Here is a 15075-nt window from a genome sequence, read left to right as displayed (position 1 = left end):
CTCCAGCCACCCGCCAGCCCTGTCTGTCCATCTTAGGGCCAGCGCCCCCTCTTTCGTAGGGGAGTACCTGTTCTGTAGCCACATGCCTACCTTTCTTTCTTTTCTTTTCCTTTTCTTTCGCTCATTACCCTCCCCCTCTATATTACTAGTGTATTCATATGCGCTGTATCTTTACATGCAAACATTCTTCTTCCTCTGGCTCTGAACGGCAGGAAAAACACAGCAGTCATATTATATTTATCTAATATTTGCTCTGCACTGCTTCTCATCCGTGGCAGCCCGCAACAATCATTTGTTTATTCAGATCTAGGAGTTGTGAATCCATTTTGATACTTATTTATGAATATTTTAACGCTTTGTCTCAATACCTTATGAGCCCCACATTTTATGGAGCCCTGAGCACAACACATAAATTTATAATCACATGTGAATGCGCACCTCTGGTGGAAAGTTAAACTGAGGAAAGAGACACAAAGAGTTCTAAATGCACAGTAATTCCTCTAATCCATGCTATATAGCTCAGACCGAAGACGCATACAGAAGGTCAACCCATAGTGAGCCTAACATGCACAAGACCTTCTAAAACGACCTATGTGGAACAATAGCCTGGAAGAAAAAGGCCAGAAACGGCTCACATTTCCCACTTGCCCGACCGGACGGCTCTTTGAAGAATGGCAGCTGCTGTGACCATGAAGGGGTTAAGCTGTAATAAGAGCAGATATGCAGGAGCTTGGTGGGCATTGTGTCGGGGAGATTTCTCTCCGGCTGCTTTTTCCCGTGCGCTTCTCCCCGGACCATAAACCCAATTCCCAGAGAAGAGCGGGCAATCATCCCCCTCTCTTCCCCCTCAAAGCTGCTTTCCAAGATTAATCTCTCGAAGAGAGATAGGCTGTGTTTTTGTGCCCCAATATGAAAGGCAAAAAAAAAAAATAAAACATGCGGGATTAAACATGGGTTTTCCGTCGATAAATACTTATTCTTTGGCTCTTATCTGAGTGTGCATGTTTTTTTTTTTTTTTTCCGCAAATGACTGCTGGCAAAAGGGCCTCATGGTTCCAGAGGAGGGCCAAGCCACTAGGTTTTTAAAACCTCAGCCCGAGGAGCCAATGGAGCCTTTCAGGCTGCCCCGTCTTTCTTCCCTTCTTTCTCTCTTTCTCCTCTTGTCTTCCTCGCACTCCTCCTCTCCTCCAGCCCCTCCCATGCAGGAGGGAGAGGAGACGAGCGCGGGAGGAGGGGAGGAGGGCTCTCCAGTGAGGAGGCGCAACTCTCTGGGAGCCACTGACCCCATTATGAGAGCAAACCACTTTTTAGCACTGAGCATCACTGCCTACACTTCCACCCCCTGCCAGCAGAGGTCAGCCTTGCCTCTAACTCTGCGCCTGGACTCACTCACTGAAGAGCAGTGGGAGACAAAACACGCAGAGCTGCAGCATCTCGGACAAAAAGCAAACACGTCCTGTAGTCCAGTTCTGGTTCTGAACAAGCAGGACAACGGCAGCAGCCCAGTGTGACCAAATGGGCACTGCTGCTTTATTTAACTCAAATCTTATCTTTTTGTAAACTGTTGGATGTACATGTAGCTTTGTTTGTTTATGTACAACCCCAATTCCAATGAAGTTGGGACGTTGTGTAAAACATAAATAAAAACAGAATATGATGATTTGCAAATCCTTTTCAGCCTATATTCAATTGAATACACTACAAAGACGAGATATTTACTGTTCAAACGGATAAACTTGGTAGTTTTTTGCAAATATTCACTCATTTTGAATTTGATGCCTGCAACACGTTCCAAAGAAGTTGGGGCAGAGGCAACAAAAGACTGGGAAAGTTGAGGAATGCTCAAACCACAGGTGAACAGGTTAATTGGAAACAGGTGAGTGTCATGATTGGGTATAAAGGGAGCATCCCTGAAAGGCTGAGTCGTTCACAAGCAAGGACGGGGCGAGGTTCACCACTTTGTGAACAACTGCGTGAGCAAATAGTCCAACAGTTTAAGAATAATGTTTATCAATGTGCAAGGAATTTAGGGATTTCATCATCTACAGTCCATAATATCATCAAAAGTTTCAGAGAATCTGGAGAAATCTCTGAAAGTAAGCGGCATGGCAGAAAACCAACATTGAATGCCCGTGACCTTCGACCCCTCAGGCGGCACTGCATTAAAAACCGACATCATTCTGTAAGGGATATTCCCACATGGGCTCAGGAACACTTTAGAAAACCACTGTCAGTGAACTCAGTTCGTCGCTCCATCTACAAGTGCAGGTTAAAACTCTGCCATGCAAAGCGAAGCCACATATCAACACCACCTAGAAACACCGCCGGCTTCTCTGGGCCGAGCTCATCTGAGATGGACTGACGCAGAGAGGAAAAGTGTCCTGTGGTCTGACGCACATTTGACAACACATTTCAAACTGTTTTTGGAAATCATGGACGTTGTGTCCTCTGGGCCAAAGAGGAAAAGGATTGTCCGGATTGTTTTCAGCACAAAGTTCAAAAGCCATCATCTCTGATGGTGTGGGGGGGGGGGAGGTGTTAGTGCCCATGGCAGGGGTAAATGGCACATCTGTGAAGGCACCATTAATGCTGAAAGGTACATCCAGGTTTTGGAGCAACATCTGCTGCCATCCAAGCAGCGTCTTTTTCAGGGACGTCCTGCTTATTTCAGCAAGACGACGCCAAGCCACATTCTGCATGTGTTACAACAGCGTGGCTTCACAGTAAAAGAGTGCGGGTACTAGACTGGCCTGCCTGCAGTCCAGACCGGTCTCCCATTGAAAATGTGTGGCGCATTATGAAGCACAAAATACGACAGCGGAGACCCCGGACTGCTGAGCAACTGAAGCTGTACATCAAGCAGGAATGGGAAAGAATTCCACCTACATAGCTTCAACAATTAGTGTCCTCAGTTCCCAGATGCTTACTGAGTGTTGTTAAAGGAAAGGTGATGTAACACAGTGGTAAACACGCCCCTGTCCCAACTTCTTTGGAACGTGTTGCAGGCATCAAATTCAAAATGAGTGAATATTTGCAAAAAACTACCGAGTTTATCCGTTTGAACAGTAAATATCTCGTCTTTGTAGTGCATTCAATTGAATATAGGTTGAAAAGGATTTGCAAATCATTGTATTCTGTTTTTATTTATGTTTTACACAACGTCCCAACTTCATTGGAATTGGGGTTGCATGTAGCTATTTATGTAAGTGCACTTAAATTTCATAACTAGGCGACAGAAAAGCAGTGGTCAGCAGTAACTGAACCTATGACTACTTTATAGAACAGGGCTTTGTCAAAGGGTTCAAATACAGTATGTTGTTGCTGTTAGTAATTTTTATTGTTACAGCTCACATTTAAAATTGCTCACATTTCATGTTTCAGGATAACATACAGTGCATCCGGAAAGTATTCACAGCGCTTCACTTTTTCCACATTTTGTTTTGTTACAGCCTTATTCCAAATTGAATTAAATTAATCTTTTTCCTCTAAATTCTACACAAAATACCCCATTGTGACCATGTGAAAAACGTTTTCTCGAGAGTTTTGAAAATTTATTAAAATTAAAAAACAAAGAAATCATATTTACATAAGTATTCACAGCCTTTGCTTAATACTTTGTAGAACCACCTTTGGCAGCAACTACAGCCTCAAGTCTTTTTGAATATGATGCCACAAGCTTGGCACACCTATCTTTAGGCAGTTTTGCCCATTCTTCTTTGCAGTACCTCTGAAGCTCCATCAGGTTGGATGGGAGACGTCTGTGCACAGCCATTTTCAGATCTCTCCAGAGATGTTCAATCGGATTCAAGTCTGGGCTCTGGCTGGGCCACTCCAGGACATTCACAGAGTGGTCCTGAAGCCACTGCTTTGAGATCTTGGCTGTGTGCTTCGGATCGTTGTCCTGCTGAAAAATGAACCGTCGCCCCAGTCTGAGGTCAAGAGCGCTCTGGAGCAGGTTTTTATCCAGGATGTCTCTGTACATTGCGGCATTCATCTTTCCCTCTATCCTGACTAGTCTGCCAGTTCCTGCTGCTGAGAAACATCCCCATAGCATGATGCTGCCACCACCATGCTTGACTGTAGGGATGGTATTGGCCTCGTGATGAGCAGTGCCTGGTTTCCTCCAAACATGACGCCTGGCATTCACACCAAAGAGTTCAATCTTTGTCTCATCAGACCAGAGAATTTTGTTTCTCATGGTCTGAGAGTCCTTCAGGTGCCTTTTTGCAAATTCCAGACGGGCTGCCTTGTGCCTTTTACTAAGGAGTGGCTTTCGCCTGGCCACTCTGCCATACAGGCCTGATTGGTGGAGTGCTGCAGAGATGGTTGTCCTTCTGCAAGGTTCTCCTCTCTCCACGGAGGAACGCTGGAGCTCTGACAGAGTGATCATTGGGTTCTTGGTCACCTCCCTGACCAAGGCCCTTCTCCCCCGATCGCTCAATTTAGACGGCCGGCCAGCTCTAGGAAGAGTCCTGGTGGTTCCGAACTTCTTCCATTTACGAATGATGGAGGCCACTGTGCTCATTGGGACCTTCAACGCAGCAGTAATTTTTCTGTATCCTTCCCCAGATTTGTGCCTCGAGACAATTTTGTCTCGGAGGTCTACAGACAATTCCTTTGACTTCATGCTTGGTGTTTGCGCTCTGACATGCAGTCAACTGTGGGACCTTATATAGACAGGTGTGTGCCTTTCCAAATCATGTCCAATCAACCACAGGTGGACTCCATTTAAGCTGTAGAAACATCTCAAGGATGATCAGTGGAAACAGGATGCACCTGAGCTCAATTTTGAGCTTCATGGCAAAGGCTGTGAATACTTATGTAAATATGATTTCTTTGTTTTTTAATTTTAATACATTTTCAAAACTCTCGAGAAAACTTTTTTCACATGGTCACAATGGGGTATTTTGTGTAGAATTTTGAGGAAAAAGATTAATATAATTAAATTTGGAATAAGGCTGTAACAAAACAAAATGTGGAAAAAGTGAAGCGCTGTGAATACTTTCCGGATGCACTGTACATTAAAGTTTTAAAGAATTTGAAAGAATATTTTGAGTTATCATTCTTCAGATGAAACTAAATTAAAAAATATCATCCAGATCTCCTAAGCATAAGCAATATCTGAAGTCTCTGTTCTTGTGCTTGAACTCAATTACAACATTCCTAGACCAGTTAGAACAAAACCAAAGAAATAAAAATGACTCAGTTCGCTCCTTTTACATAGGCTGTATGTACTCCTAATACAATTGAATAGTAGGTTTGGGCAGCTATTAGTTGGGCAGCTGTGTAATTTGTAATGACATGTTCATGCTGTGAAAATTCAGACAAATAGTTGCTAAAATGCTGAATTGCTCTAGTGCATAACTATGAAAAACGTCTAAAAAATTGGGAGTTTGTTTGTCAGTAATAAGCTAGAGATGGCATACTGGTATCAGGACAATATTAGCAGTAAAAAGAAGGAATCTAATCTAGTACTGTAACAAATCTATCCTGAAATAGCAGACACTCACATTGTGTGATGTGATGATGTTAGCTGTGTATTTCTTCCTGTGGGTTAGTACAGTGATGAAGTAGTTTCAGTATGATAGCCTACTTTTAGAAACTCATCTTCAGTGCTCATTTAAAAAAACAGCTCATTTAAATCATACTAGCTTCTAAAGAAAAAAAATATTGTATTAATATTGGCTGAGATGTGAAGTTTCATTATTGGTATCAGGAAAGAAAAAGTGGTATCGTATATTGGCAGAAACAGTCATTTCAAATGAACGTTTATGTTCTGGAACAAGTTTTGGCTGCGTCTTCATGCTGAGCAAAATACCGTTCATTTCTGGTTAGTCTGCTGGACAGAGCTGCATATGTTAAAGTGCACACACACACACACACACACACACACACACACATATATATATATATATATATATATATATATATATATATGTGTGTGTGTGTGATTCAAACACACACTATTTGTGTCAGTGCATTAAATGTTGCTGTGGAAGTGTGAATGTGTGGCATCACCATGCTTGTGTGTGTGTCTAAATTTGTGTGTGTCTGAGGTGCATGGCCGCAGTATGTGTGTTTGTGTAGGTGTGTGTGTTTCTCACGCAGGTGCAGTGGGTTGTGTGGAGCTCTATTGATTTGCAGAAGGAGGGATTGAGAGGCAGTGCTGCTCCCTGGGGTCTGAGGGGGTTACACCACTACTGCAGTGGCCTGATGGAAACTGCACAGTGTGACTAGAGGGGTGGAGAGAGCCCAGCAAAACAAACAGCCTCAGTCTCTCTCTCTCTCTCTCTCTCTCTCTGTCTCTCTCTCTCTCTCTTTCATTCTCACACACACACAGATGTATACACCTCCTGGGATGCTGCATACACTTAACACTATGCACCAGAGCATGCACATACACACACTGTGCACTAGCATGGCTTACTATCACACACCCTATAACAGTTCCCCCACTCCTGCTCTGCTGCAGTGTACACTCACAGCACACAGACATATCCATGGCCAGCATCATTTCTGTCAGGAGTGCGGCTGATGCGGAGGTGATCACGTCGGTTACACTTGTTTAAATTAGTTAATCAGTGTGTTGGAACACACACGTTTTCCAGGCCCGTCGCAGTTTGCGCTCTTCATTTGAGTGCGTCGTCGGGGGCAGCGCTATTGATCAAGCCGCAGGCGATCGATCACTGGAATGGTGTGTGTCTCTGAATCTGATAATGACTCGCAGTATGACATCAGTGCTATGCAGCTGTAATTGATATATTCTCAGAGCAAGAGAGAGAGAGAGAGACAGAGAGAGAGAGAAAGAGAGAGAGAGAAAGAGAGAGAGAGAGAGAGAGCACTCTGTTTAAGAGTGCTGTATATAATTCTATGTCCGCAAGCAATTCTGACCAGCTGAACCTCAGCCCATTCACACATACAGCAACATGCTGTAAAGGTCAACGTAGTGAACGGTGGTGTATTAGAATGTCAATGTCCGTATGAAGAGAGAAGAAACACTCATAGATTTTCTAAACCACTTATCCTTCTGGGCCGTGGTGGGGGGTGTTGGAGCCTAACCCAGTGGTCAATGGGTGGAAGACAGAAAAACTGTGGACAGGTTTAAGATTAAGTGACCCTTATTCATCCCACAATGGGGAAATTTCACCTCCGCATTTAACCCATCCGTGAAGTGAAACACCACACACACACTAGGAGGCAGTGAGCACACTTGCCCGGAGCGGTGGGCAGCCCAATCCGCAGCCCCCGGGGAGCAGTTGGGGGTTAGGTGTCTTGCTCAAGGACACCTCAGTCATGTGCTGTCGGCTCTAGGGATCGAACCGACGACCTTCTGGTCACAAGGCTGGTTGCCTAAACTCCAGCCCATGACTGCCCCCAAGCCCATGACTTGCCAGTCAGAAAAGAAACATTCTAGAACAAAGTGAATGAAATAGAACATTCTGGAACATGGGAATGGAAGAGTGAATAGAGAAGACATGAACAGTACAGAATGCTCCAGAAGAGTATGCACAAAGAAGAACATTCTAGAACACAGTGAACGGGGAGAACACTCTGGAATCATGGAAATGAAGGATAATATCCTGGAACAGCACGGTAGCAGGCTGGAATCCACTGTTTTATGCTTTGAGATAGGAATCAAGGGCATGGAATTGTTCTGAGCACACTGTAAGTGTTTCAGTATAAGCTGGGATACTGCTTAGCACCTGGAAACCACTCACCTAAAAGAATTTCTTTTAGCAGAATCAGCAGCACAGTCTGATGATTTTACAACTGAATAGGTGTCTTCTTCTCCAATCCAGAGTCCTAAACCTGAGCTAGTGCTACCTGCCTGCGTCTTCATAAACATCTCCCCCGTCTCGCACCGCTGCACACAGTCGCACAACACGCAGCTGCACAACATGCATCCGCACCAAAAGTCCTCAGTGTGGCCACTCTAGAGCTCCAGCAGGGGGGAGGCCATGCGCTAGGCGGAACAGCGTGCCTTCTCTTCCCCCTCTGCTCAGCACCGGGGTAGGGGGGAGGGTGTGCGGTGGGCAGAACAGCCCCTTGGAGCTCAGTCAATATCTACGCTGTCATTGTTTTCCTAAACTGGTTATAAAAGAGAGGCTAAATCCTGCGGAGCTGCGCACTCCTGGGAAATATGGCCCAGTCGCATTACTAATGCAGAGACCGCCAGACTGCTGCACCCGCTAAGGGGGAGGAGGGAGAGAGGGAGAGAGAGGGAGAGAGGGAGGGCAACGGAGAGATAAAGAAAAAAAAAAAAATCAAATCTGCGTTTCCCAACACTGCCTCTTTTCACACACAGAGCATGTACACGCTGCCGGACCGGAGCTGCTGTCATGTCACTTTCAATCAGGGCTCTGTGTGTGTGTGTGTGAGCGTGTGTGTGTATATGTGCCGCAGGGCCCCTGGCTCCCGGCTCTGTGGTGCCCCCTGGGGACAGTGCAGTGTCGGTGAGACTGTAATGTGTTGGCTAGCTCTGTTGAAACATAAAAAGAGAAAGAGAGAGAGAGAGAAACAGACAGGGAGACAAATGCTAGCAGTATGCTGGCTGCACAATAGATACAGTCTAAGTTATAAGAAGAATAACTGTGGTTGGTAGACTGAGTCTGTCTTTTGACTCCATCATGTAACAGAGGTGAAGTTTAAAGGCATACAAATAAATGAAGATGTTTCCTCTCTGGAAATCTACTTTCTTACTATCCAAGTGAGACAGGTTAGGTTTGTAAAACATTCTTTAATTCATTAACTTTATTGCAAGTCTCAATATCATCTGATAATGCAGTACCAGGATATATTAGTAAAATATTAACACACTGACTTTTATCAATATGAGGCTACACTAGGCTGAACACTATATACCACATGCACTGTACACCACACAGTGGTCACACACAAAACGCAAACTAAAACACCAGACATCCAAGCAGTGCTCCCTGCCAGTCTCTCTATAGGCCTGGGTCTGCAGACTGGACACAAACAGGAAGAGGAAACACTGAGGTTGGCAGGAGAGAGACAGAAAAAGAGAAAGGTTGGGGGGGGGGGGGCAGTGTGTGTGTAGCTTTTGCTCTCAGGACGCGGGCCTGTCCCTCTCTGCTCCGTTTTTAACACAAAATGAAAAATCACCTTTGCCGCCTGGTGCACTTTAGTGTGGCTTATTTTTAGACCCACTTGACAGTCTTCCAAGGGCCGGAGACTAACAGATGGGCTGTCTTAAAGCTTCATATGCTCCCAGCTCTCACCTCCCAGAGACAGGAAACTCACTTGGGAGTGTGCTACAAATAACGGCCCCCTGCCCTGCCCCTGGATTCCCTCTCCGCACACGCACACACACTCAGGCCAGCCTGCACCCAGCCTGTCCAGCGCCTGTCCACGTCCCTGTCCTCCCTCTCTGCGGCAGTGTCCTGTTTCACGACAACACACTGCAGCCTGCCCCCTGTGCGCTAACCCAAGGGGTCTCTTCCTGCCCCTGCTGCTGCCACTTAGTACTGCCAGCACTGAACTCTCATACCACTGACTCATACACGACTGATACACTCAAGCTCACAAACACAAAACAACAATAAACATAAAACATACAATGTGCAACAACTTTTGCACAGACATTTGTTTTGTTTCCCAGCAAGTTAAATGCAGTAAATAAACAGGAACTGTGCATTAACAGGTGCAGAAGTGTGTTCCCTTGTAGATGTTGTGTTCACTTATTTTCACTCAGAATATCTACATGTCATTTAACCAGGGGTGCTCAAACCTTTGCATGCAACCATATGTAACAACTGGGGACGTAAATCTCTGACATCATGATTAGATTAACTTAGGATTCTTCAGGGCATGATTTGATGGACCATAAAATGACTGGACAACCTATTTATACCACAGTGGATTAAAAACAATACATCAGTCTTTTTTAATATTTAAAAACAGCCAGAATGTTTTACTGTGGCTAAAAAAATGAAACTTTATTGAATATTATTAAAATAGATTATAATCTATATAAAATAATTGATGTAACTGACTGTTCTAATCAGTTAATTCAGCTTCTTTAAGGTGCAAACACTGGCAACACAGACATGCACACATAGCCTGTATAATCTCAATAGAAAAGAAAACCAATACAACTTGAAGCTCTAGAGAAGCCACACATGAGCCAAACGTCATGATGCCCAATGCCGGGCATTGTTAGAGCAGTGTAAAGCTTCCCTGTACTGGACTGAGTGGAACTGCGTGTCCTGGGGCGATGGAGCACCTTTGTGGTGACCTGGAGTGGCAGTTGTGATACAGAACAAATCATCCAAAATCAGCCTGACCTCACTAACATTCTTGTGGCTGAATGCAATCAAACCCTCAAAGCTGTGTTCCAACATCTATTATAATGCCTCCTTAGAAGAGGATAATGATCTGGAGTCAGTATTTTCTAGTCTTACCTTAAAACTAACTGTAACTGTAGTTTGAGTAGCCAGAATTATGTCTCTGCTTTTCAAAGAAAGAAAGGTGTCAGCTCCATTTTACTAGTTAGCCCTCTATTTCTCTAGTTCACCCACAAATGATGAAAACTGTTGTCATGAACATGCATGAAAACAAACAAATACACAAATGACAATCATTTTCCTTGCTAAATAAGTGTGGATGAGAGTGTGCAGGTGAAATCACTCATGACTCCCTTTCTCTGATTCTCCTTTACTACACACTGGCCCTGACCTACTGCTCCATTCTGCGAGCTCAGAGCAGTCTGCCGGCACTCTCACACACACACACACACACACACACACACACACACACGCACACACGCACACACACACCCTTCACACACTTCACTCCCTCACTTAATATCAAACACCTGCACATATACACACACAAGTGCCTCTGTCCCACACTCGTCTGATGAGAACACATTTTTCAGGCAATTAGTCATCCAATTATTCTGAACAAATTAAGCAGCTTTGGGATGTATCTTAAGAAATGCACTTCCTGGTGGCTAATAAGGTATTTTTATATGTCAACACATTGAAAAAAAGACACTGAATTACACGCTCTCAGATACATGCAGACAAAGCCTACTCTGTCTGACACCCCCCAACACACACACACACACACACACACACACACACACACACACACACACACACAGTGCTGTAGTGGTGGCTGAGCTCAAAGGGACGGGGAGGCTCGAGTGCCAGATGAGCTCGAGGGTCCCAGACGGGCCGTGTCATGGGTGACAGCGCCGCGGTAGGCTAAAGCTATGCTACGCTACGCTAACCGTGTTCCGCTGCTCAGAGACGCACCGGAGTACACACACTGCCTTTCCGTGTCACAGCCGCAACACACCCCTGCCTGCCTCCAGGGAGCGGGCCAGCTTTACTACAATACAGCCCTAAACTGAGAGAGAGAGAGTCTCAATAACATGTATTATAGGTTAGTAATGTCCATATCTGTATGCTGTCATAACAGTACACTAGAAAGAGAAAAGAGAGAGATAAGAAAGGGACTGAGAAAGTGTGTGAGAGAGAAAGCAACAGAAATGGAGAGAGAGTGAGAAAGACAGAAAGGAGGGGAGAAACTGACAAGAAGGGAGAACAGATAGAGAAAGAAAAACAGGATAGATAGGAAGATAGAAAGATAGAGATAGAGTGACAGAGAGAGGGCAAGAGAGGGAGAGAATGATACAAGGAGGGAAAGAGAAAGAGAGACAGCAGAAGTGCCTGTAATATATACATTAGTGGTGAGCAATGCCCTTATCATTATACTGTAGTAGACTGCACTAGACTGACATGGCTCATTTATGAAAAAGTGTCAGGAAGAAAGAGAGATGGAGAGAGAGAGAGAGAGAGAGAGAGAGAGAGAGAGAGAGAGAGGGGAGAGAAGGTTGCTGTCAGCACTATGTGATGTGTACTGTCTGACTCGTTGCTGAATGGAGAACACCAAGGTGCGAGAGACCCCTTCCTGGGTGTGTGGGTGTGTGTGTGTGTGTTTTAGTGTGTTTGTGTAAGAGAATGTGTATGTGAACACAATGCATGCCCCTTCCTGCGTGGGTGTGAGTGAGAGAGAAAGAAACACAAGACCCCTTCCTGTGTGATGTGCACGCATGTGTGTGAGAGAGGTGTAAGAACTCTACCTGTGTGTGTGAAAGTGAGTGTGTGAAGGACCCCTGCCAGTGTGTGCTCGCCATGCGAGAGATCATTAGAGGGGCATACCAGCACATAATATACAGTGTGATTACTTCAGCAGCTCTCCACACACACACACACACACACACACACACACACACACACACACACACACACACACACACACACACACACACACACAGGGCTATCATGATAGTACACTTCCTCTAACACAGTGCACACATTTTTTATAGTCTCGTACCCTCTCCTGCTGCACACTCCCTCTCACTCATTACACACACACACACACACACACACACACACACACACACACACATCTTGCAATTTAACCATTTAATATACCACCTAATATAGAGGTTACACTCTATATTACAGTCCCTTTAGTTCTAGGTATGAACCAGGTAAGTGTGAGGTATTTACTCCAAAGTCCTAGGTAATCATTTTGGTTAAAACAATAAAAAGTTCCAAAGCAGTGTATTACACTGAAATGCTGAAAAAAAAATTCCAATTTAATTAATTATTTAATAAACTCCAGAGTGCTGTGTTTAAATTTTGTTTATTTTGTACTGGGTGGTTATGTGATGTAAAAAACTGGGCACAAATAAAGTATAAATAGTCTAAGAGAGTTTTTACAAGTTGCATACAAGTGAACCTGAACATGGACTGTAAAAGAAAACAATAATTCTGTTTGTCTTCTTATTGTGTCATGTCAATAATGTATGTGGTATCAGAGAACGTACTGACTGAGTTCACTGCTGGCATTTATGACTTTTCAGGTAAAACTCTGAAACTCCCGAGTTTATAAGTTTACAAGGACATCTGGTGCACTTTGAATCTATTCCATCTCAATCCACAGAGGAAAATAAATAAAAAATCCAGGACTTTACTTGGAGGAAGTGTTCTGTTTTGTTGGAGTGAAAGGAGAAGAAACGTCTGCTGTATACTGCAATATGGGATTCTGCCATTCAAAGAGCCGAGAGGCAGGCTGAGCAAACTAACGTTAAAGGCTAGCTAAATGCGGTTCCAATCCACACACACACACACACACACACACACACACACACACACACACACACACACACACACACACACACATTTTCTAAGCCGCTTCTCCCTCAGGGTCGCAGGGGGGTGCTGGAGCCTATCCCAGCGGTCATTGGGCGGAAGGCAGGATACACCCTGGACAGGTCGCCAGTCCATCACGGAGTTCCAATCCAATGCCGTACAAATTTCCATCTCTACCTAACATTTTCATAACCTACCACTACCTCCTGCCTGATCCTGAGTCCTCTCTGTTCATTACAGGGGTGTCCAGCCTTCTAACTTAAAGGAAAAGCTGCCCAGAACTCTAGGCCAAGTTCTCAGACTTCTCTCCCCTCCTTCAGTCATACAGTCTTTCATACTGCAACCACATGTGAAAGGCATGGTCTGAACTAGTAATCTATATAACACATTACTGCAGGGCATCATGGCAGCTGACATAAACCCACCTTTATAAACACTCATTCTATTTATGCATCTTTTGTCATAAAGGCTGCATCTTCTGACATTAGGCTGTCATGACACTTTTTGGGGTGAAATGACAGACTTTGCAGCTCAGCGTATGTCACAGTGACATATGCAGATAATAACCGGTCGGGTGTAATTCTTGAGATTAAACACTGATTTTCAGACTTTGGGATACAGTTTTAAAAAAGGATCTAATTGCTCACCATGTAGCCATGAGGGACAAAGATGCAGTCTCATGCCCCGTTTCTTGCTCTTACACATAGGGGTATGTCCAAAGTAAGGCTCCGCCTCTGCACTAAAGCGCTTTGTGTTGTGTTAGTGACATGAAAACACTGAACCTCTTTTTAATTTAAAAATTAAACAAAACATGCACAAAAAAGTATTATTTTCACAGGTAGATATTTAGGGGTTAGGGGTTTTTTTATATATTCAACTTATTATCACAATGAATATCTTTGGTTTAAATAGATCTGAATTTTTATACATTATAATTTTTTTGATACAGTGGAAACACAGTTCGAACCACAGTATGAGGCATTAACAACTGGCCTAATTATTAACATTGTCAGTGCTGGTTAGTGATCAGGATTTTTAGCTAGCTACCTGGAAATCACCCCTGGTCTGTGCTTTGTAGGTGTGTGTGTGTGTGTGTGTGTGTGCTCTGTGTTTAGAGTGGTGAGAGTCATCTGGGCGACAGCACTTCAGCTCGTAAGTCACTGTCATAATGCTGACAGTTACAGTCCCAACCTGGCAACCAACACTCCCGACGACAACACGGCATGCAGCGCAGCGCTGTAGCACCAACACACACGCTCTGCTCAACTGTCTCTCTGACTGGGGCACACACACTCGGAGAGCAGAGTCTATTTTGTCCCTCTCTTTCATGTTGTGTCTGTCCCGATCTCTCTCTGCTTCCTGTGTGTCACAGACAGAACAATGAAAACAATGGCAGCCGCAGAAAGCGAAGGGCTAAAGAACTGAGTGTCAGATATGCGTACAAACTTTACACTAGCCCTGACGGATCCTCTCCTCTCTTCCCTTCCTCCCTCCCCTTTTCCTTTCCTTTCCTCCCTCCTTCTCCCTCTTGCGCTCCCCCTCCCTCTTGTTCTCTCTCACCACTCCTCAAATTATTCAATTTAGAGCAGACGCCACATCTCCCCGTGTGCCAAGCTGCTGAAGTTTACTCCCTCTCCCTCTCTCCATCCATCTCTCCTTCTCTCCACCCTCTTATAGATCGTTGTCCCGAGCAGTGGTGTTCCTTGAACAAAGCGCATACAGTGGGTTGCAAAAGTATTCAGCCCCCTTGAACTTTTCAACCTTTTGCCACATTTCAGGCTTCAAACATAAAGATATGAAATTGACATTTTTTGTGAAGAGTCAACAACAAGTGGGACACAATCGTGAAGTGGAACGAAATTTGTTGGATATTTTAAACTTTTTT

General features: G+C 44.4%; 1 protein-coding gene across 7 annotated transcripts in view; it reads right to left on the bottom strand.

The window, feature by feature from the left end:
• The window catches only part of znf423 (zinc finger protein 423), a 196736-nt gene that overhangs the window by 428 nt on the left and 181233 nt on the right, over positions 1–15075 (bottom strand). The window lies entirely within an intron of this gene.

The sequence above is a fragment of the Pygocentrus nattereri genome, chromosome 7 (genome assembly GCF_015220715.1).
Source record: "Pygocentrus nattereri isolate fPygNat1 chromosome 7, fPygNat1.pri, whole genome shotgun sequence".
NCBI lineage: Eukaryota > Metazoa > Chordata > Actinopteri > Characiformes > Serrasalmidae > Pygocentrus > Pygocentrus nattereri.
This window is presented reverse-complemented; position numbering and strand designations above follow the sequence as displayed.